Raw genomic sequence first — 22,412 nt, forward strand, 5'->3', positions numbered from 1 at the left:
TTTGACGAAAAATACAATTGAGTATCTGATACAAACAGCAGCAAAGTGTGATAGCAAGTTTTGCTTTGAGGAAATGAAAACTCTGCAAGGGGACCATAAGTCCAGGAATAATTAAGCCCGACTTGAACATTTCCCGACGCAATGGCCTATGCTCATGTGTGACATTTCCACATAGTTACACGTTTTAGCTAACAGCACTGCATGAATCTGAACTAAAATACCCACATGAACACTAAACATTACAGTTCAGACTACCAAGTGCTTTTGACTTTAAGGTCAAGACACTTGTTTTTTTCTTATGGGCCATGCTTTTATATATGCAGCTTTTTTTAACCCAAGGCAGGCAGCTCTCAAGAATGCAGACATATACATCCTCAATATTAGTCATCCAAGTGGTAGACTATGACATCCTTTTTAAGTTTTAGCTATTAAGTTGCCCACCTGTAAGTCAAAACTATTGCATTAGAGTACAGATAAGGGGAAATGGCATATGAGGAGGGGCACAAAGCTTGTAAGTGTTGTCTAGATATCCCCTCTGGATATCCCCTATCTGTCCCCATTGACTGTCTATGGCCTGCCCCTCCCTGTGCAAAACACAACCTCCTAGGTTTTCTTTGAGGTAGTTTTATCAAGCCTTACCATCAAACTGTGTGCTCCAAGTGCCTGCCAGAGTATTTTCAAAGCAAGCTTCTGAAAGTTAATGAATATATTGGATCTGTAAACACACTATTGGTGTAATAAAAATGTCTTAACCAGGACTGCCCTCAGCCACTCAATTTTTATAAGCTTTATGCGTGTCCTTCACTGAAATCCTGTTAAAACAAGCATTGGCAAAGCTAACAGTTTTAGCGTGTGCAAACGTATTAGTCATTTGCCAGGCCCTGCTATTTGATGCTCAGGTTCTCGAACCATTTTGCACCTGCTACCATCAATGGCCAGTTAATTCCAATACAGCAGTGCCTTTCCCATGCCTACACGAAAGCCCAACGTTTTCCAATTGAATCCAGGTCTGCACCGATCGACGGGCGGACATCCCGTGTGTTGACAAGCACCTTCTCATTCAGATGCATCGAAGCAGGTTACTATACTGACGCAGGGCCATATGCCCTCTGAGAATCACTACGCGTGAGACACCAAATCATTCTAGCCTTGATGAAGACCTTCAGATGGTCAAAACACGTGTCAGCACTCTTGATGGCAAATAAAAACCCACTATGATATCACTACTGCGTGTTCTACACCTATCACGACTTATTGTGAACATAGCAAGCTTGTATAAGGATTTGTAGTAGCGCCATCCTTGTAGGAACTCAACACAAACTTACCTAAACCTAGACTTGGGTCATCAGAGCACGGGCCCATTGGCTACTACAACCGGCCGCAGGTACAACGTAACCAGATATTCAATAAGGAGTAAGGCGCAGACAGCACCAGTTCCTAGTGCTCTCAACACTTCCTAAACTGCTATTTGATGCTCAGGTTCTCAAACCATTTTACACCTGCTGCTATCAACGGCCAGCTACAGCAGTGCCTTTCCCATGCCTACACGAAAGCCCAGACAATGCTTGTTTTGCTTAACACTCGATGCAAAGGACCATGCATCATGGGTAGAGCAAACCTAAGTGTTACTACATGGCTCATGTGGACCACATTAATTGTAGGCCAGTCTAGCCAGTAATAAGACTGATGGTACGCAGCCAGCCTGTATACACTTTCTGTGGCATGACATCTTTAGTGGCTGGTAGTCCTGAAATGACAATGCTGGCATATATTGGTGCAGCCTGCATGGACATACATGGGAACAGACAGCATGAACATATTTTTAAACTGGCATATATTGTGGGCAAAGGCGGAATTAAATGCATTTGAAAATGTTCCTGTGCATGGTTGGTGACTTTTTTCCATGTGCTACCATACAAGTCCAATTGAAAACTGCCTGGCTTTCTACCCAATTTGTTAAAGAAAGTGATGTAAAATGCACCATTTTAACCCAATGTTTCAAACATTTTCTTGGGAGTGAGAGCCCCTCTCAAGGTCCCCTTGTCTGGTTTGGGCTCCCTCACCAGCCTCCACTGTACATGTCACTGTGTACGATGTGTGTCGTAATGCGCATACAGGGGCAGGGCGCTCCTTAATGCTGGTGCCTGGCACCACATGCCGTCATGCCATCCTATACATATTAATGCATTTGATACAAAGGTTAGTCTGGCATAAACCTTTCTGCAGTAGAGAAACCTAACTTTGCTGTAGTTGATTCGCATTTGTAGGAATGAACCATATTTCGGTTCCTCCACACAAAAGCTCAAGGGTATATTTCTCGTGTCTCCTGTTTGCAGGGGGGGTCACCGCTGGCCCAGCGCAAACAATCGTAATGGGGCCTCACCACACCTTGTGACAGCCCTGAGTACACTATGGGGAGAGGTGGGGAGTGTCAGGGCGGGTCCCAGCACACTCCGGGGAGAGGTGGGAAGTGTCAGGGCGGGTCCCAGCACACTCCTGGGGAGAGGTGGGGAGTGTCAGGGCGGGTCCCAGCGCACTCTGGGGAGAGGTGGGGAGTGTCAGGGTGTGTCCCGGCATACTCAGGGGAGAGGTGGGCAGTGTCAGGCAGGTCCCAGCACACTCCGGGGAGAGGTGGGAAGTGTCAGGGCGGGTCCCAGCACACTCCGGGGAGAGGTGGGAAGTGTCAGGGCGGGTCCCAGCACACTCCTGGGGAGAGGTGGGGAGTGTCAGGGCGGGTCCCAACGCACTCTGGGGAGAGGTGGGAAGTGTCAGGGTGGGTCCCAGCACACTCCGTGGAGAGGTGGGGAGTGTCAGGGTGGGTCCCGACACACTCCGGGGAGAGGTTGGGGGTGTAAGGGCGGGTCCCAGCACACTTCAGGAGAGATGGTGAGTGTCAGGATGGGAGTGTCAGGGAAGGTCCCAGAACACTCCAGTGAGACGTGGGGAGTGTCGGGGCAGGTCCCAGCACACTCATGGGAGAGGTGGGGTATGTCAGGGCGGGTCCCAGCGCACTCTGGGAAGAGGTGGTGAGTGTCAGGGCGGGTCCCAGCACACTCCAGGGAGAGGTGAGGAGTGTCAGGGCAGGACCCCGCACACTCAGGGAAGAGGTGGGGAGTGTCAGCCAGGTCCCAGCATACTCCGGGAGAGGTGGGGAGTGTCACATTTGGAGTGACAGGGCAGGTCCCAGCACAATCCGGGGAGAGGTGGGGAGTGTAAGGGTGGGTCCCAGCACACTTCGTAGAGGGGGAGAGGTGGAGAGTGCCAGGGCGTGTCCCAGCACACTTCAGGAGATTTGGGGAGTGTCAGGGTGGGAGTGTCAGGGCTGGTCCCAGCACACTCATGGGGAGAGGTGGGGAGTATCAGGGCGGGTCCCAGCACTCTCTGGGGAGCGGTGGGGAGTGTCAGGGCAGGAGTGTCAGGGAGAGTTCGGAGATGTGGGGAGTGTCAGGGTGGGAGTGTCAGGGTGGGAGTATCAGGGCGGGCCCCAGCACATTCCAGCGAGAGGTGGGGAGTGGCATTAAAATATAAATGCATCTGGCTCTAATCGGAGGCAGGAGGTAAAAATGCAGCTTTAATGTTCATTTAAAATTATTAGTGTATCATTTTCTCTTAATATTTTTATGTTTAAAAAGTGGTAATTGAGTAAAAGAGAAATTCAGGTACTTCAGGCAAGACCCTGCCCTTACTTTAAACTCAATACTCTTTGCAGTTTCCAGTAATCATACGGCTGCAGTCTCCTCAATGAAATACCAGAATTAGCAGTTTTGGCTTTTGTTTAGACAAGGGGTGGGCAGTTGCCTACAGTAACAATAGTGTCTTAAAAGGCCCGATTCATCAAATATTTTGCACGGTTCAAAGTTAATTTTCACTGCTGAAAAGTGACTTTGCACTGTGGACACGTGTCGGCAGTGCAAAGTCACTTTTCAGCAGTGCAAATTCACTTTGAATGGTGCAGAAAATTCCATGAATCGAGTTTACTTACAAAATATAAAAACGGCGCAGGAAAGCAACATGACAACATGCAAATCCTTACATCAACATCTTAAGCCAAAATAATATCATTGTATCTTAATTTTCCACATCCTTTATGGAAAGCTAGAAGTCCCAGAATGCACAGTAATGCAACCTGAAATATCTATTTAGCCACTGTATTTTCTGCACTCTATGAAAAACAATAAAAGTAGGGCCATAAACTTAGAGATGGAAATTCTTTGGGCCCGGAAAAGAGTGCATTAAACCTCCAAATGCCACATGCTGAGAAAGACACTGCATGAGCCTTGGGCACATAAGTAAATCTGCGCACTCCGTGTATTAATGGATCCAAATGTGCAGTTCTAGCAGACACACAAAGGGAATCGAGGTGAGCGAGGAACGGCCACAACACTCCCCCACGCAAACCAAGCACATAGCTGAAGACTATCCTTTCCGCAAAGAACTGTGCCCAACTCTGACACAACATCCAGCACCCCAGCTACTCTGCACAAGGTCCCACATACGTAATGGCTGCAAACCAGCTAATCTGCAAGAGGTACCACGTGACGGATACACCCCAGCTACTCTGTGCCAGGTCCCATGTAACTGTTGCACCCTAGCTAATCTGTGCAAGGATACACGTAGTAACAGCTGCACCCCAGCTACTCTGCGCGAGGTCCCACGTAAGTAACGGTTGCAACCCAGCTACTCGGCGTGATGTCCCACGTAAGTAACAGCTGCACCCCAGCTACTACGCGCGAGGTCCCACATAACTAATGGCTGCACCCCTGCAAACCGTCCCCCCTACTCCCACTACACACAAAGAGCTGGTACATACCTCGACTGCACATCAGCCCCCTCAGGTGCAGACACCACCCACCAGCCCCACACACCTCGGCCACCACCCCAGGCAGCCCCTTCCAGTCCACATACTGCCCACCAGCTCCCCTCACATTCGACACTAAGCCAGGCAGCCTCTGCAAGTAGTGACACCACCCACCAGCCCCCCTCACCTCCAACACTACCCTGAGCAGACCTCACACCAACCACCAGTGTCATTCACCTCCAACACTACCCCAGGCAGCCCTTACACCAACCACCAGCCCCCTCACCTCTAACACAACACCAGGTACCCCTCACACCAACAACCAGACCCCCTCATCTTCAACACTACCCCAGACAGACCCCTCAAGTCATGATAGCGGTGTGCAGTCATAATGTGGAAAAAATAATGTCGAATTGCAAAAAGTCGAAAACTTAATGTTGAAAAAAAAAATTTGAATGCTTTCTTTTTTTATTTATATGCTTTTATTGGGTTCCGCATGTAAAAAAAAGGTCAAAACAAAAAAATAAATTAAAAAAAGGAGTCTTGGGGGGGAAACCCCCCCACTTCGAATAAAAAACGTAGTAATAAAGACATTCAATTTTTTTTTTCCGATATTACTTTTTCGACTTTATGACCTTCGACATTATTTAATTCGACTTTATGACTATGAACCCCCAGGGGTACCCACCAGCCCCCCTCACCTCCAACACCACCACAGGCTGTTGGGTGTCCTGACCCACGTTTAAGCTATCATGCTACAACATTTGGTGCTGTGGGCTTAGAAAATTCAAGATGGCGGAAAACCCACATGTGCGCCGAAATCCAGGAAAGCTGCGCCGTTGGTGCGCACACCAAAATGGTTGCCTCACTTGCCACCCACCAGTGCGAGAATGATAGGCCGGGTTGCCATGAGGGAAATGGGTTGCCAAAGGAAAAACAGTAGCGCCGGTTAGCTTCAAAGCGCTTTAAAACCACCCTGTGTTTCTCTGAAGGCAGGCTCAAAATGTCAATTTAAAACATTGCAACACATCTAAAAATTCACTGGACACCAGCAGACATTTGGTAGAATGGAGTGTTGTGTGCCTACAAAATCTGGGAAATGAAGAGCCCAAAACAATGCTTATAACAAAACTACTATGGAGTCAGCAGTTTAAGTTGCACTGGATTTAAAGACACTAAAATCGAAAATGTTAAGATTAAATGAGTGACCTATGTTTGGTGTCACATGCCTTTGTAACTGTTGAAATGTCATAGTTTTGCACTTAGAATCAGCATTCTAGCTGCATGTGTAAAATTGCAAGTTAATTTAAAAAGCAACAAAAAAACATGACAGTTAGCTGAAAGTCTGGCTTAAGGAACTTGATTTTGCTTGACAGCTACCCCCATCAGGAGTGAAACTTGAGTCACAACTGTGTTCCCAGGCCTATCTACCTTTTGCTGGCCACACTAAGGATATACCATCTCTCTGATAATTGAATTAAGGGGAGCCCCCTACAGAATACAGGAGCTCTGAACAATGTAACCCCCTTCACCCAGGCAGATGGTTTATGGCAGGAGTCGTAAATGGTCGTAAAAAGTGGCTTCCTCCTGAAGGAAAGGGGAGGAGCACTGCTTGTGAGAGCAAGCTGGCTTGGCAGAACTGGAAAAACCAGAAATTCAACCTTGTGCTGGGGGAAACCACACCCCTTTGGGGGCCAGAACATAACTTTAAAAAGATGGATCATTCATAGAGCGGACATGTGAAAATTTTATCAATGATACCATAATTCTTGTGATTTTTCTGCCCACATTTTAAGAGGTTTTTCGAACCGGTGGCATGTTCAGGGGGGTTTTAGCGGAAAAGAGGATATTACTCAAAATGTGTGCATGTGAAAAATCTGACACTTCATCAATTAATGTCCATACTCCTTGCGCACATGTGTGTAAATTTGGGGTAATGTCCGGAATTGCAAACCAGTTAAAAAGTGCAAAATATTGCCATTTCTGAATGCAAGCCCCCAGGAAGAGCAAAGTTTGGACAGGGTATATCTCCTGTGATATGTGATGTGTGCATGTAATTTTAAACCAATGTTTACCTGTGCAAATATGTCTTTTGTGATCAAATCTAGATTTGTGTGCAAGTTGACAGGAGGAGTGGACTCTCTGCAGGCTGTAAAATGACATCACTCTGACACAACTTAGCTCCCCCAATCAAATGAGAAATGGAAGTTTGACCAATTAGAAGCTGAGAGAGAGGTAGGGTCAGTGATGCTAGAACACACCCACATTCTAAACACATAAAAGCAGACAGACAGGACAGATAGGGACCTTCAAATCCATTTGCAGCTTGAAGCTCTGCCGGGAAAATCCATACTTTACCTCCATCAATCTCCAGAGAAAGCTGTGCAGAAAGATCCAGACTTTAAATCCCTCAATCTTCAGAATCCAGAGAGAGAGCAGACCCAGATCACTGTGAAGTGCAGAGACCAGAGTCCCGTCTAAAACCTGACCAGATCCATGACGAGGCCCATTTCACTCAAGAATATAGTGTGAGTACCTAGAAAACTGTGCAGAACCAATCTCCTAGTTAAAATAATATAATTCAATCTAGCTTAATCTAAGTAGAACTGTCTCCTAACTGTCACCTGTCATTTGTAAAGCTGTCACTTGTCATTTGCTAGTTGCAAGCTGCACTTGTCTTTTTGAACTTTACAATTTCAAATCTGAAAAACGACCTTCACAAAATCGCTCATATCTCCGCGACCGTTTGTGCTAGAGACTTGCAGTAACTTTCATCTGGAAGCTGAGATCCTAGGCTTTACTAGGACCCCAAAGCGATAGTGATAGTCCTTGTATTTCTTCTGTAATAGCGCCCGGCGCATTCGCGAATTTGAACGCGATTTGCAAATTTCTCCACGTGTAAAAAAATCTGCTGCTGCTTGCCTTCCATTTGCCAGAAATTCGTTTAACCTGCTAATCATTCCTGAATCATTGCAAGAGTGAGCCTGGACTAATATTAACTAGATACCACTCACCCTGAACCTCTACAGGGAATTAAAAGCATTTTAGCATATTTTTCACTCCATTGCCAGCACATATAGAAGCATCTTGGGCTGTGTTTTAAACTTCTGTAGTCTAAGTTGGGGGGGATTGAACTGAATTACATTGATTGCATTTCTGAGAACTGTGTGCTTTCCTCCCATTTCCTTGCATTGCATAAAGAGGGGGGGAGTGAATAGCCAGAGAAAAGTGATTACATTGTTTGGTTGAAATCATATTGAGTATTTTCTGTACTGCATTCATTGAATATTGCATCCACCTGAGCTTACATAAAGCATTCTGTACCACCTTCTTCTTTTGTTCCTATTCACCTGTGTGCTACCTTATCCATTTCATGTCAACTCCTTATTGATTATAGAGAAGCGTGTTGGTGCCAGATTCTCCGTTGTTAATCTTTATCAGATCAGATTAAGTGTGATATTCAATTATTAATTTATTATAAAGTCTGATATATATATCTATTGTTTAAATTATCAAATAAACCTTTTAACTTGCAAAACAGAACTACTTCTTGGCTCAGTGGGGTCAGGAGGATTCCAAGAGAGGGGTGTTATATAGGGGTAGTCATCCAGAACGCATGAACTGGACATAAAGATATATCAATAAGGGTTTTCATTCAGTATTCTAGACTAGGCGTTGACTTGGCTGTAGTGCTGAATTGAATCCTCTTACAAATTGGGGGCTCGTATCCGGGATTCTGGGTTAGAATACCACTTGTGCGGCTTAATACAGTGTGCTAACTGACGGGATACATACATCCAGTCGGATCACCACGCTGCATTACGCTGTGAAGCATTCCTCAAAAGGGACACTCCAAGAAAAGTTCTGTTCTGCAAAAATAAAATACAAACTTCTGTAAGTCAGGACAGAGACCAATCTCTAGAATGACGACCTTAGTAGACATGAAAATAGCCAGAGAGCACCTCTTGCATAAGCTATTTGTGAGAGGTGAATGGACCGAACAGGGCCAGGATGCGTGGTTGCAGGCCATCACACAACAGGTCACTGAAACAGGGTCAGATATATATAGAGATCAGGGTCCCTTACATGTGGCCCTGAGTGAACTATATATGGCTCCTAAAGCCAAAGAGGAACACAATAAGATTGCCAGGATAGCAGCATACCTGTACCTATATATGGGAGACATGCAGGATAGATGTGCTGAAAGCCAAAATCTGGCAAATAGGCAACAGATGGCATTACAGAAGGCCCAATCTGATCTGGACTCTTCTGAGCAGAGGCTGCACAGAAGCCAGGAGTCAGAAAATGAGACCAGACAGTACATCACTAAAATAAAGGAGGATATGGATGTGCTGCAAAAGGAAAAGTCAGAACAGGATACCAGATTTCTGGCCTTGCAGAAGGAACACCAAGAAGGTTTGGACTCCCTACTGCAGAGCCAGAAAAAGCTGGAGCAACAATTAGACTTTAACAGGGCATGCACGGAGCAGGTAGCCACCCTGCAAAGTCATCTAGATAGAGTGAAGGTAGAGAGCAACAAGCTGATTTTGAAAGACCTGGATACCCAGGCAGAGTTTGATGAAGAACGCCAGAAAGCTGGTGCCTTTCAAAGGCAGAGGGACGACCTGGCGGCACAAATGCAGGCTCTTAGTCAGGAAAGAGACACCTTAGGCCAGGAAGTCTGCCATTTAAAAAGGAAAATGGAAGAAAATCACCTGGCCCACCAGGGACTGGGTGACCTCCAAAAAGAACACCAGAACTTGTTAGAGCACACCAGGAGGGTGGAGGATGCTCTAGCAAGAAAGGAGCAGGCCAATAGGGACACAGCTCAGGAGGTAAACCTCCTGCAGCAAAGACTGGCCCAGTTCTCCAGGACCAACCAGGAAGCACAGAGGGAAAATGAGGCCCTCTGTCAACACAATGATAGGCTCCAACAACAGGTAGCGATGCAGGAGAGACTGATAGAGTCTAGTAAGGCCTTAACTGAGGAACTGAAGGCGCAAATGCAGGCTCTTGCATTGCAACAGGGAGCAGGGGCGGATAGAGATGAGGTTCGCTGGGAAATGGAAACTCCGGAGCATAACCTCAGGAGCCCTAGTACCAGAGGCCCTCATACCTCTCAGTCCCTGGACTCTGCCACCCCCATGTCCCCTGGCGCACATGAGCACAGGGCCACAGGGATGGCAGATTACTATCCAGCCAGAAGCATGGGGCTCATAGGCCAGTGCCACCCAGGAATGGAGGGGCGGGCATCCGGCTATGGGCACCCAAGCACAGTGCAATTTAATGGGGAACCCCGGGAGAATAGGCCCATTAAGGGCATCCTGAAAACCTCTGCCCAGTTAGGTCAGTGGAGGGGGTACCCGTCAAATCCTGGCAGCAAGGAGGAATCTGAAGACTCCTCTGAACTGCGCAGGACACAGGAGACCAGGTCCCCACATTCTGCCAGCCAGTCCCAGGCTCGCAGAATCCGGGAAAACCTGGAAGAACAGACGGGAACCTCTGGGAGCAGTGCCTCCGAGTCCGAGGACGAATGGACAAGGGTTACCCGAACCAAAAAGGCCAATAAGGCAAAAAGGGCCTTGCTTAAGGACCCCTTAAAGCAGATTAAGGCGATCAGGAGCGTAATCACGCCTTACCATAAGAACGCTAAGTATTCTGTTTGGGAGCACTTAGAGTTGTTTGAACAAATGATGGAGACTTTCCATTTGAAGGACAGCCAAAGCTGTATTCAATATGTAAAGTGGACATTCTCCCCGGAATACTCCAGTTTCTTTGCGGGGCTGGAGGACCAAAATCATTTAAGATGGTCCGCCTATAAGGCGGCCATCTTGAAACATTTTTCTGTTCACAGAAATCCTCAAGAGGCTCGCAAGGCAGCCTACAATTTGCAATGTGGGGAGGATCAGGCCCCACAAGAATTTGTGCAGGAGTTAAAGCGTGCTTTTGCACAGACCACAAGAAGGGTGCGCACGGATAGCAGAGAATTTATTAATACGTTTTTCCATGCCTTGCCCAAATATATCATGACCCAGCTCGTGAGGGATTTTCACGAGAAAAGATCTTTAGACTGGGTCATTGAACAGGCTACCCGAATCTATGAGGTGCAGAAACCGGTAGATAGCAAAAGTAATGCCCAGAAAAACCCCAAAGCCAACAGCACCCCTGCTGCTGCCAAGGTGGCAGAGGTAAAGGTCACCCCCGTTTTGGATTTGGAGATGGGGGGGCCTAAAAACCTACCTGCACCTAATAATGCTAGGCCCAGGAGGTCCTCGGGTCAGTCACAGACAGGGAGCCAAGGAGGCAGCCCCACAAATGGGGTCCCTCGCTCTCCTGATTATGTAAGTCCCCGTTACAAGGGAAATCGACCCATCCTGGGTTATGTGTGGACTCCTCCAGCCCAAGGGGGGGGATCCAGCCAAGCACCAAACCCAGGGAACTTCCCTCCAAACTTCCCACAGGAGGGCAGAAATTTACCAAACCCTGGGCAGAACTTTTTCCCCAGATATCCACCCGACTTTCAGCCCCAAAACCATCCATCCTTCTTTCCCCAATTCCCTGAGCCCAGACCACTGAATCCGGGAGAGGGGAGGCCAAGGGTGGAGGGGTACCCAAATCTTCCCAACCAGGGGTACTACCAAAGAAGGGATAGCTACCCTTCCCGGGATCAGCCCAGGGGAGAAAACAGGGCCCCGTATCAGCCTGAGCGGGTTTCCCAGTTAGAGCGCCAGGTTCAAAACATGGCGCGGGATATGGGTCACATACTGAGGGCTCAGCAGAACCCTCAGATCAGCATGCCGGCGCAGAACGCACCCAACTCTGGACCTGGTGCTCCAGAACAATGACGGGGGCAGCACCCCGATAACTCACCGGCTCCCAGGGAGGAGGCACGAAGGGAAGGGGGGGGTAAAGCCTTGGAGGAAGCTTCCTTCCTCACTTGTAAACAGCCCCTGGAAACCCAGGAACCGGAAACAAAATCTCTTGCCCCTGAAAGTCTGTCTCCTAAGGAGCAGAGGGGGGGTAAGAGAAACAAAAGACCCAAACAGACTCAGTTTGAGGAGGAGGTACAGATCTTCCGATTTGAGGGAGAGGGATCCTCAGAGGATCCTGGGAAAAGGATCTTCTCCTTCAGGGAGGGGGGAACTCCTCCCAAAGAAAAATGGGTCCCTAGGGATGCAAATCCAGACTGGGGAGATGTGGAGACTGAGCTACCGCCGCCCACCATCTCATCCCAGAACCAACAGCTAGAAAATCCCCTGGTTCAAACCCATCCTGGTGACTGCCTCCAAAAAGGGGGGGGCGGCCCAGAACCGGAGCCAGGGGAACCCACAATGGCTCTGATCTCCAGTTGCCAAATTTTTCTTTTAGATTCCCAAGGCTCTCCACAGAATTCTGCCCAAATCTCTTCTCTCGCTATGTCCAAAACCAGAAAATTAGCCCACCAGTTGTCCAAAAATGTACATTATTTGTGCCCCCTTGAGGAGAAGGAGGGAAGATACTATGCCCAGGTACAAGTACAGGGGCAGGGTACAATTTCAGCGCTGGTGGACACGGGATCTCAAGCTACCCTTCTGTCCAGAAGGGCCTTTGACGAACTGAATGCAGGAAGCGGAGAGAATTACCAAATTCCTCTCTCCTCCCTTCCTGGACAACTGCAGAACTTTGACGGGAAGGAAATTCCCGTCGAGGGGACGGCAGACTTGGACATTAAGATCGGGCGACACAAGTTGAAACACCCGGTCATAGTTGTGACTCCAGAGGGCACCCCTTGTTTACTAGGGAATGACCTCCTGAGGAGGTTGTCACCCCTAATAGATTGCGTAAACAAGGTCCTCTGGACCCAGACTAGCCGACCAATAAAATTAAAACAGAGTGTCAACCATGTTAGTTTAAACGGCACCTGCCACATGGTGGAACAAAAATCTGACCAAGTAGAATTTCACTTCCAGAATAGCCGCATTCCAGACGTGACAGTAATAGCAGTAGGACAACAGACTGGTGATGGGGGGTCCTCTCTATTTCTGAAAATCAACCTTCCTTCCAGTTTTAGGTGGTATTCCACACTGGAAGGAAACACTCTGAAATTCTATACTAATCCACAATCAGAAACCCCCACTCCTATAGTCCAGAAAGATGTGAAATCAGCTCAAAGTCTGGCTGATATTCAGCAAATTGGAGAGCAGTTGTTCATCCCTGTTCAGTTAAATGATGGGAAGGACTCTGTTCTCGCTCGAGTGTGCGTGAACAATGGTAAGAGCTTCATCAGCGAAGCCATGTTCCGCCAACTCCCAAAAGATCCAGCCATTCCCACCTTCAAACTGATAGACAAATGGGAAATGGACCTGGAAGCACCCAATTCCAAACATCTCCTGCCAAGCAGGTGTATGCTCAAAATCTCCATTGGCAACAAGAGCATAGTCCACAATTGTTGGGTCGTGCGAGACGTCCCTGCCGCCTTTTACTTAGGCAGTGACATTCTCAATCGCTTTGCCATTAGTTTGGACCTAATAAACTTCAAAGCTTGGTCCCGATTAGCGGATAATCCCATGGGCTTTGATGATCCAGAAAAAGCATTTAGGTCAGCTCACTTGCTACCTTATGCAGTTGAAATTCAGATCAAAGAGGAAGTCACCATCCCAGAAAGGACCCGACAATTCTCCCTGGAAGTGAAAGTTAAAAGAGGACAACATTTGCAAAACCCTGATGCTTACATACATCTAAACGCTTCTCTCCAACAGCAAGGGTTAGGGGTGAACCCAACTCCATTAGTCAACATAGAACATGACACCATTCCAATAGAGGTGGATAACAGCGACTTAAAGAGTATTACTCTAGCCGCAGGCACCATTATTGGAATGGCGGTTGATGACCGACATTTTTCCATTGATTTAGGTAATGAACTGTTAGGACCAATCCCCAAGGACTGTTTTGACAGTGACAGTGAGGACAACACAACACCAGACAGGATTTTTACCCGGCATGGGGGGAACTTCCTGGTGTACACTTCCTGCCCTTATGGTAAGGAAGATGTGACGTGTGACTTCAGGAGGGATGAGGTGATTTTCCAGGTCCATGAGGGCTGCCTGTCCCACCTGAAGACTCCGGTCCAAATCAGCACTCTGACCAGGGACTTCTCCACCCAGCTGGAGGAGGTCGCAGAAATAGCCAAACCAGAAGTCTTTCCAGGCTTCAGGCAGATGGTGGAAGAGAGAGTCAACCTAGCTGATGCCTGTGTGACTCTGGAACAAAAGCAAAAGTTGAAACAAGTTTTCTTGGATTTCCAAGATCTCTTTGCGGTAGACTCATATGACTGCGGTCGCACTGACATCCACACAACAACAATCCCCACGGACCCTGGCATAACTCCAGTGTTTGTGAAGCAATATCGCTTGCCTCTCGCATCAATCGAGTCCCTTACTGAAATAATTAAGAACCTTGAGTCCCGGGGAATAATCCGTCCAGTCCACAGCACCTTCAATAATCCGGTGCTGGGAATATTGAAGCCAAACGGCCAGTGGAGACTCTGTGCTGACCTTAGGGAGCTCAACAAACGGGTCCATACTTCCCGATGGCCTCTGCCCTACATTGACCAAGGGCTGGCCCAGATTCAGGGGTCACAGGTATTCACTGCAATAGACCTGACCAATGGATACTGGACCGTGCCTATCAGTAGGGAGGACCAATACAAGCTGGCTTTTACCTTTGGGGGCCAGTAGTATACATGGACCCGGACTCCCTTCGGATACCTCAACTCCGGCAATGAATTCAACATTTTTCTACATAAGGCCATGCCCGACCTGGGTGCGAGGGGTAACCTGGCTTATGTAGATGATGTCCTCATCAAAAGTTCATCTGTGGAGGAACACATAGCGGAGATCCGTTATGTTCTGACGCAGTTGAGGGCCGCCGGAGCAAAACTTTCCTTTCAGAAAGCACAGTGGTGTAGAACCCGTGTTAATTTCTTGGGGCATGAGATTACTCCTCAGGGTCTCTGTCCCCAGGAAAAGAAAGTGGAAGCACTTCAGAAACTGAAAGACCCCACAACTCTGCGAGAACTAAGGAGCCTCCTTGGACTGACTAATTACAGCAGAAAGTTCATTGAGGGCTACGCAGAGATCACCAGACCCCTGATTTATCTCCTGAAGGGGGGGGTCAAGTGGGAATGGGGTCCAGAACAAGCCGAGGCAGTAAGACAACTCAAAAGAAGCCTCTCACAAGCGCCTTGCCTAGCTTAACCTGTCAGAAACAAGGAGTTCTTCCTGGAGACGGGGTTCTCTAATACGTGCTTGACGGCAGTATTATACCAAAAGCATGACAAGGTCAATAAAGTAATCTCCTATGCGAGCAAAACTTTATCCTCTGTGGAGGAAAAATTCAACGATTGTGAGAAGGCACTCCTGGCGACGGTGTGGGCATTGAAGAATTACCGCCCGTTTATCCAGGGGGAACACATCATAGTGGAGACTCCACACCAGCCTCTGCAATATCTCCAAAGTGACAGAATCCGGGCCGGAAATGTGAGTAATTCCCGAATTACTTCCTGGATTCTGTCAATGCAAGGCTTTCCTGTGGAGGTCAGATATGGCCAAAACAAGAAGAGTCCCCTCGCGCAAGGTCTGGCTGACTTGCATGATTGTGCCAGAGAAAACTGTCTCGAGGACGAAAGTCTAAAAATAAAGGACAACATGGAGGCATACCTTAATTCCCCACACAAAGTCTTTGAAGAGGACAAGTGTGAGGGAATGCCCACTGTCTATGTGGATGGATGCTCGTACCATGTTGACAACAACGGGGAGAAAGAACTGGTGGCCGGCGTAGGGAATGCATGGGTGAATGATTCCCCAGAACCCTCCGCTGGATACAAAATTGGTCCCCGAAGTAGTCAGGTGGCAGAATTGATGGCTGTGCATCAGGCCATCCTCACTGCTGTCCAGCATCAACTCCGCGAACTGGTCATATTCACAGATTCGGATTATGTACGGAACGGGTTCGTGGAGCACCTGGTTCATTGGAAAACCAGAGGCATGTTATGTGCTAACAACAAACCCTTGAAACATGGGAAGTTGATCCAAAACATTGATGATCTGGTCACCTCGAATGAGATGACCATCTATTGGAAAAAGATCAAGGGTCATTCCAAAGTAGAGGGACCAGACAAAACTGGAAATGACTTAGCTGATCAGCTGGCCAAAACCGGGGCCATCCAATGGGATCTAATTGAGATTGAGTCCCTGTTGGGGGAAATCCAGGTCACTGCTATCACTAGGTCCCAGACAAATGCTCACAACGACCTTCCAATTGCACAATGGAGTAAGGAGACCCCTGATGCTGATTTGATTACAGCTCAGAAGGGGGATCCAGTAATTGGTAAATTTTACCAGCACCTTGAGGACCCTGAGAACTTTCCCCTGATGGATACCGATTACATTGGGAAAGAGGACCTAAGAGTGTTGATGAAATGTCCAAAAATGTTCCGAATCCAAGACGGTTTGCTGGTAAGGAAATCCAAAGCTGGCCACGATCAGTGGGTGGTTCCTACCTCATTCCGAAGCCTGATGTTAAGTCACGCCCATGATGCGGCCACCGCCGGTCATAGGGGGTTTCACACAACATTGGAAATCTTAAGAGAGGTTGCATACTGGCCACACATGGGGCAGGACCTCGACCAATACTTGAAGGGGTGTCTTGTGTGTGCACAATTTCAGCCATCATCCCTCACGCACCGTGCGCCTCTCCAAAAGAGGGGGATGACACTGCCATGGTCAGATTTACAAATCGACTTTGTAGGCCCCGTGATTCGCTCTGCTAGGGGGAATAAGTACATGTTGACTGTGACATGCTTGTTTACCAAGTGGGTGGAATGTCTCCCAGCCCCAAACTGCAAGGCAGAAACGGCAGCTGCCTTGATGATTAACCACATCTTTTCCCGTTTTGGTCTACCTCAAAGGATTGAGTCAGACAGAGGTAGCCACTTCACCAGTGAAGTAATGACAAAGATGTGGGAGATACTGGGGGTCAAGAGAAAGCTGCATATTGCTTATAGACCAGCTTCTTCTGGGGCAGTAGAGAGATATAACCGAACCATTGTGAGCATATTAAAGAAGTTTGTGGCAGATTCGGGGCCAAGTTGGGATATCCGATTACCTCTGGTCCTAATGGCCATCAGATCTACCCCTTCATCTGCAACCAAAATGTCACCATTTGAGTTGATGACTGGGCGCAAGATGGTGCTTCCTCAGCATTTGCTCTACAGGACCCAAGAGCAGACACTGATAAATGCCTCCACTACTCATGAGTATGTGGAGAATTTAAGGAAACACCTCCAACATGCGTTTGCTTATGCTCAGCGGAATCTAGAAAGATCAGCTGATAGCATGAAGACCCATTATGACCTGAAAACTTCCAGGAAGGAATATCAGGTGGGGGACCGGGTCTATCTATACAACTTCCAAAGAAACCAGGCAAAACAGCGGAAATTTTTGCCTACATGGAAGGGACCCTTTGAGATCATCGACAAGATCTCCCCTGTGGCCTACAAAATCCACATCCCCAAAGGTCCTTTGGCAGCGGGGGAAGACAAATGGGTCCACATAAACCAGTTGAAATGTTGCCATCCCAGGCACACTCTGCAACAACTGGAGGAATCCTCTGGAATCCTAGCGGGCACTGTCTCAGACTAATTCAGTTCCAACCATAAAACATACCACATCTAGTCTCTAAAATATTGTGATTTGCATGAAACTGTCTCTTAGTTATACTGTTTTTTTTTTCAAAATAAGAATGTAATGTTTTGTTATGATGAAATGCATATGCTGCCCCACTATCTCAACAGTGGTGGAAAAACGTCCATGAGTAGGTATTGCCGCTTTTGCTTTATCATCCTAGGAGAGATGAAACCATGGAGAATGACCAAGGAGGACGATCCGGAGACCGCGAGTAGAGACGCAACGGGCCCGGGGTACCGCCCAATATTCCCATCAGGACCGGCGAGGAGAACCAATCGATCAGTACCGGATGGAGAAGAAGATGCTGAGCTGTGCCATTTGCAGAATTGGAAGAAGATTATGCGGACAGACCGGTGCGTGGGTCAAAACCCTTGTGCACCCGACTCCCCATCGACTCAAATTCAAAGTGCAGTCACGTGGGGGGGCTTGTTGGGTGTCCTGACCCACGTTTAAGCTATCATGCTACAACATTTGGTGCTGTGGGCTTAGAAAATTCAAGATGGCGGAAAACCCACATGTGCGCCGAAATCCAGGAAAGCTGCGCAGTTGGTGCGCACACCAAAATGATTGCCTCACTTGCCACCCACCAGTGCGAGAATGATAGGCCGGGTTGCCATGAGGGAAATGGGTTGCCAAAGGAAAAACAGTAGCGCCGGTTAGCTTCAAAGCGCTTTAAAACCACCCTGTGTTTCTCTGAAGGCAGGCTCAAAATGTCTATTTTAAACATTGCAACACATCTAAAAATTCACTGGACACCAGCAGACATTTGGTAGAATGGAGTGTTGTGTGCCTACAAAATCTGGGAAATGAAGAGCCCAAAACAATGCTTATAACAAAACTACTATGGAGTCAGCAGTTTAAGTTGCACTGGATTTAAAGACACTAAAATCGAAAATGTTTAGATTAAATGAGTGACCTATGTTTGGTGTCACATGCCTTTGTAACTGTTGAAATGTCATAGTTTTGCACTTAGAATCAGCATTCTAGCTGCATGTGTAAAATTGCAAGTTAATTTAAAAAGCAACAAAAAAACATGACAGTTAGCTGAAAGTCTGGCTTAAGGAACTTGATTTTGCTTGACAGCTACCCCCATCAGGAGTGAAACTTGAGTCACAACTGTGTTCCCAGGCCTATCTACCTTTTGCTGGCCACACTAAGGATATACCATCTCTCTGATAATTGAATTAAGGGGAGCCCCCTACAGAATACAGGAGCTCTGAACAATGTAACCCCCTTCACCCAGGCAGATGGTTTATGGCAGGAGTCGTAAATGGTCGTAAAAAGTGGCTTCCTCCTGAAGGAAAGGGGAGGAGCACTGCCTGTGAGAGCAAGCTGGCTTGGCAGAACTGGAAAAACCAGAAATTCAACCTTGTGCTGGGGGAAACCACACCCCTTTGGGGGCCAGAACATAACTTTAAAAAGATGGATCATTCATAGAGCGGACATGTGAAAATTTTATCAATGATACCATAATTCTTGTGATTTTTCTGCCCACATTTTAAGAGGTTTTTCGAACCGGTGGCATGTTCAGGGGGGTTTTAGCGGAAAAGAGGATATTACTCAAAATGTGTGCATGTGAAAAATCTGACACTTCATCAATTAATGTCCATACTCCTTGTGCACATGTGTGTAAATTTGGGGTAATGTCCGGAATTGCAAACCAGTTAAAAAGTGCAAAATATTGCCATTTCTGAATGCAAGCCCCCAGGAAGAGCAAAGTTTGGACAGGGTATATCTCCTGTGATATGTGATGTGTGCATGTAATTTTAAACCAATGTTTACCTGTGCAAATATGTCTTTTGTGATCAAATCTAGATTTGTGTGCAAGTTGACAGGAGGAGTGGACTCTCTGCAGGCTGTAAAATGACATCACTCTGACACAACTTAGCTCCCCCAATCAAATGAGAAATGGAAGTTTGACCAATTAGAAGCTGAGAGAGAGGTAGGGTCAGTGATGCTAGAACACACCCACATTCTAAACACATAAAAGCAGACAGACAGGACAGATAGGGACCTTCAAATCCATTTGCAGCTGGAAGCTCTGCCAGGAAAATCCATACTTTACCTCCATCAATCTCCAGAGAAAGCTGTGCAGAAAGATCCAGACTTTAAATCCCTCAATCTTCAGAATCCAGAGAGAGAGCAGACCCAGATCACTGTGAAGTGCAGAGACCAGAGTCCCGTCTAAAACCTGACCAGATCCATGGCGAGGCCCATTTCACTCAAGAATATAGTGTGAGTACCTAGAAAACTGTGCAGAACCAATCTCCTAGTTAAAATAATATAATTCAATCTAGCTTAATCTAAGTAGAACTGTCTCCTAACTGTCACCTGTCATTTGTAAAGCTGTCACTTGTCATTTGCTAGTTGCAAGCTGCACTTGTCTTTTTGAACTTTACAATTTCAAATCTGAAAAACGACCTTCACAAAATCGCTCATATCTCCGCGACCGTTTGTGCTAGAGACTTGCAGTAACTTTCATCTGGAAGCTGAGATCCTAGGCTTTACTATGACCCCAAAACGATAGTGATAGTCCTTGTATTTCTTCTGTAATAGCGCCCGGCGCATTCGCGAATTTGAACGCGATTTGCAAATTTCTCCACGTGTAAAAAAATCTGCTGCTGCTTGCCTTCCATTTGCCAGAAATTCGTTTAACCTGCTAATCATTCCTGAATCATTGCAAGAGTGAGCCTGGACTAATATTAACTAGATACCACTCACCCTGAACCTCTACAGGGAATTAAAAGCATTTTAGCATATTTTTCACTCCATTGCCAGCACATATAGAAGCATTTTGGGCTGTGTTTTAAACTTCTGTAGTCTAAGTTGGGGGGGGATTGAACTGAATTACATTGATTGCATTTCTGAGAACTGTGTGCTTTCCTCCCATTTCCTTGCATTGCATAAAGAGGGGGGGAGTGAATAGCCAGAGAAAAGTGATTACATTGTTTGGTTGAAATCATATTGAGTATTTTCTGTACTGCATTCATTGAATATTGCATCCACCTGAGCTTACATAAAGCATTCTGTACCACCTTCTTCTTTTGTTCCTATTCACCTGTGTGCTACCTTATCCATTTCATGTCAACTCCTTATTGATTATAGAGAAGCGTGTTGGTGCCAGATTCTCCGTTGTTAATCTTTATCAGATCAGATTAAGTGTGATATTCAATTATTAATTTATTATAAAGTCTGATATATATATCTATTGTTTAAATTATCAAATAAACCTTTTAACTTGCAAAACAGAACTACTTCTTGGCTCAGTGGGGTCAGGAGGATTCCAAGAGAGGGGTGTTATATAGGGGTAGTCATCCAGAACGCATGAACTGGACATAAAGATATATCAATAAGGGTTTTCATTCAGTATTCTAGACTAGGCGTTGACTTGGCTGTAGTGCTGAATTGAATCCTCTTACAAATTGGGGGCTCGTATCCGGGATTCTGGGTTAGAATACCACTTGTGCGGCTTAATACAGTGTGCTAACTGACGGGATACATACATCCAGTCGGATCACCACGCTGCATTACGCTGTGAAGCATTCCTCAAAAGGGACACTCCAAGAAAAGTTCTGTTCTGCAAAAATAAAATACAAACTTCTGTAAGTCAGGACAGAGACCAATCTCTAGAATGACGACCTTAGTAGACATGAAAATAGCCAGAGAGCACCTCTTGCATAAGCTATTTGTGAGAGGTGAATGGACCGAACAGGGCCATGATGCGTGGTTGCAGGCCATCACACAACAGGTCACTGAAACAGGGTCAGATATATATAGAGATCAGGGTCCCTTACATGTGGCCCTGAGTGAACTATATTTGGCTCCTAAAGCCAAAGAGGAACACAATAAGATTGCCAGGATAGCAGCATACCTGTACCTATATATAGGAGACATGCAGGATAGATGTGCTGAAAGCCAAAATCTGGCAAATAGGCAACAGATGGCATTACAGAAGGCCCAATCTGATCTGGACTCTTCTGAGCAAAGGCTGCACAGAAGCCAGGAGTCAGAAAATGAGACCAGACAGTACATCACTAAAATAAAGGAGGATATGGATGTGCTGCAAAAGGAAAAGTCAGAACAGGATACCAGATTTCTGGCCTTGCAGAAGGAACACCAAGAAGGTTTGGACTCCCTACTGCAGAGCCAGAAAAAGCTGGAGCAACAATTAGACTTTAACAGGGCATGCACGGAGCAGGTAGCCACCCTGCAAAGTCATCTAGATAGAGTGAAGGTAGAGAGCAACAAGCTGATTTTGAAAGACCTGGATACCCAGGCAGAGTTTGATGAAGAACGCCAGAAAGCTGGTGCCTTTCAAAGGCAGAGGGACGACCTGGCGGCACAAATGCAGGCTCTTAGTCAGGAAAGAGACACCTTAGGCCAGGAAGTCTGCCATTTAAAAAGGAAAATGGAAGAAAATCACCTGGCCCACCAGGGACTGGGTGACCTCCAAAAAGAACACCAGAACTTGTTAGAGCACACCAGGAGGGTGGAGGATGCTCTAGCAAGAAAGGAGCAGGCCAATAGGGACACAGCTCAGGAGGTAAACCTCCTGCAGCAAAGACTGGCCCAGTTCTCCAGGACCAACCAGGAAGCACAGAGGGAAAATGAGGCCCTCTGTCAACACAATGATAGGCTCCAACAACAGGTAGCGATGCAGGAGAGACTGATAGAGTCTAGTAAGGCCTTAACTGAGGAACTGAAGGCGCAAATGCAGGCTCTTGCATTGCAACAGGGAGCAGGGGCGGATAGAGATGAGGTTCGCTGGGAAATGGAAACTCCGGAGCATAACCTCAGGAGCCCTAGTACCAGAGGCCCTCATACCTCTCAGTCCCTGGACTCTGCCACCCCCATGTCCCCTGGCGCACATGAGCACAGGGCCACAGGGA

Source organism: Ambystoma mexicanum, chromosome 1q (assembly GCF_040938575.1).
Source record: "Ambystoma mexicanum isolate Mex_15411 chromosome 1q, UKY_AmexF1_1, whole genome shotgun sequence".
In the NCBI taxonomy this organism is placed as follows: domain Eukaryota; kingdom Metazoa; phylum Chordata; class Amphibia; order Caudata; family Ambystomatidae; genus Ambystoma; species Ambystoma mexicanum.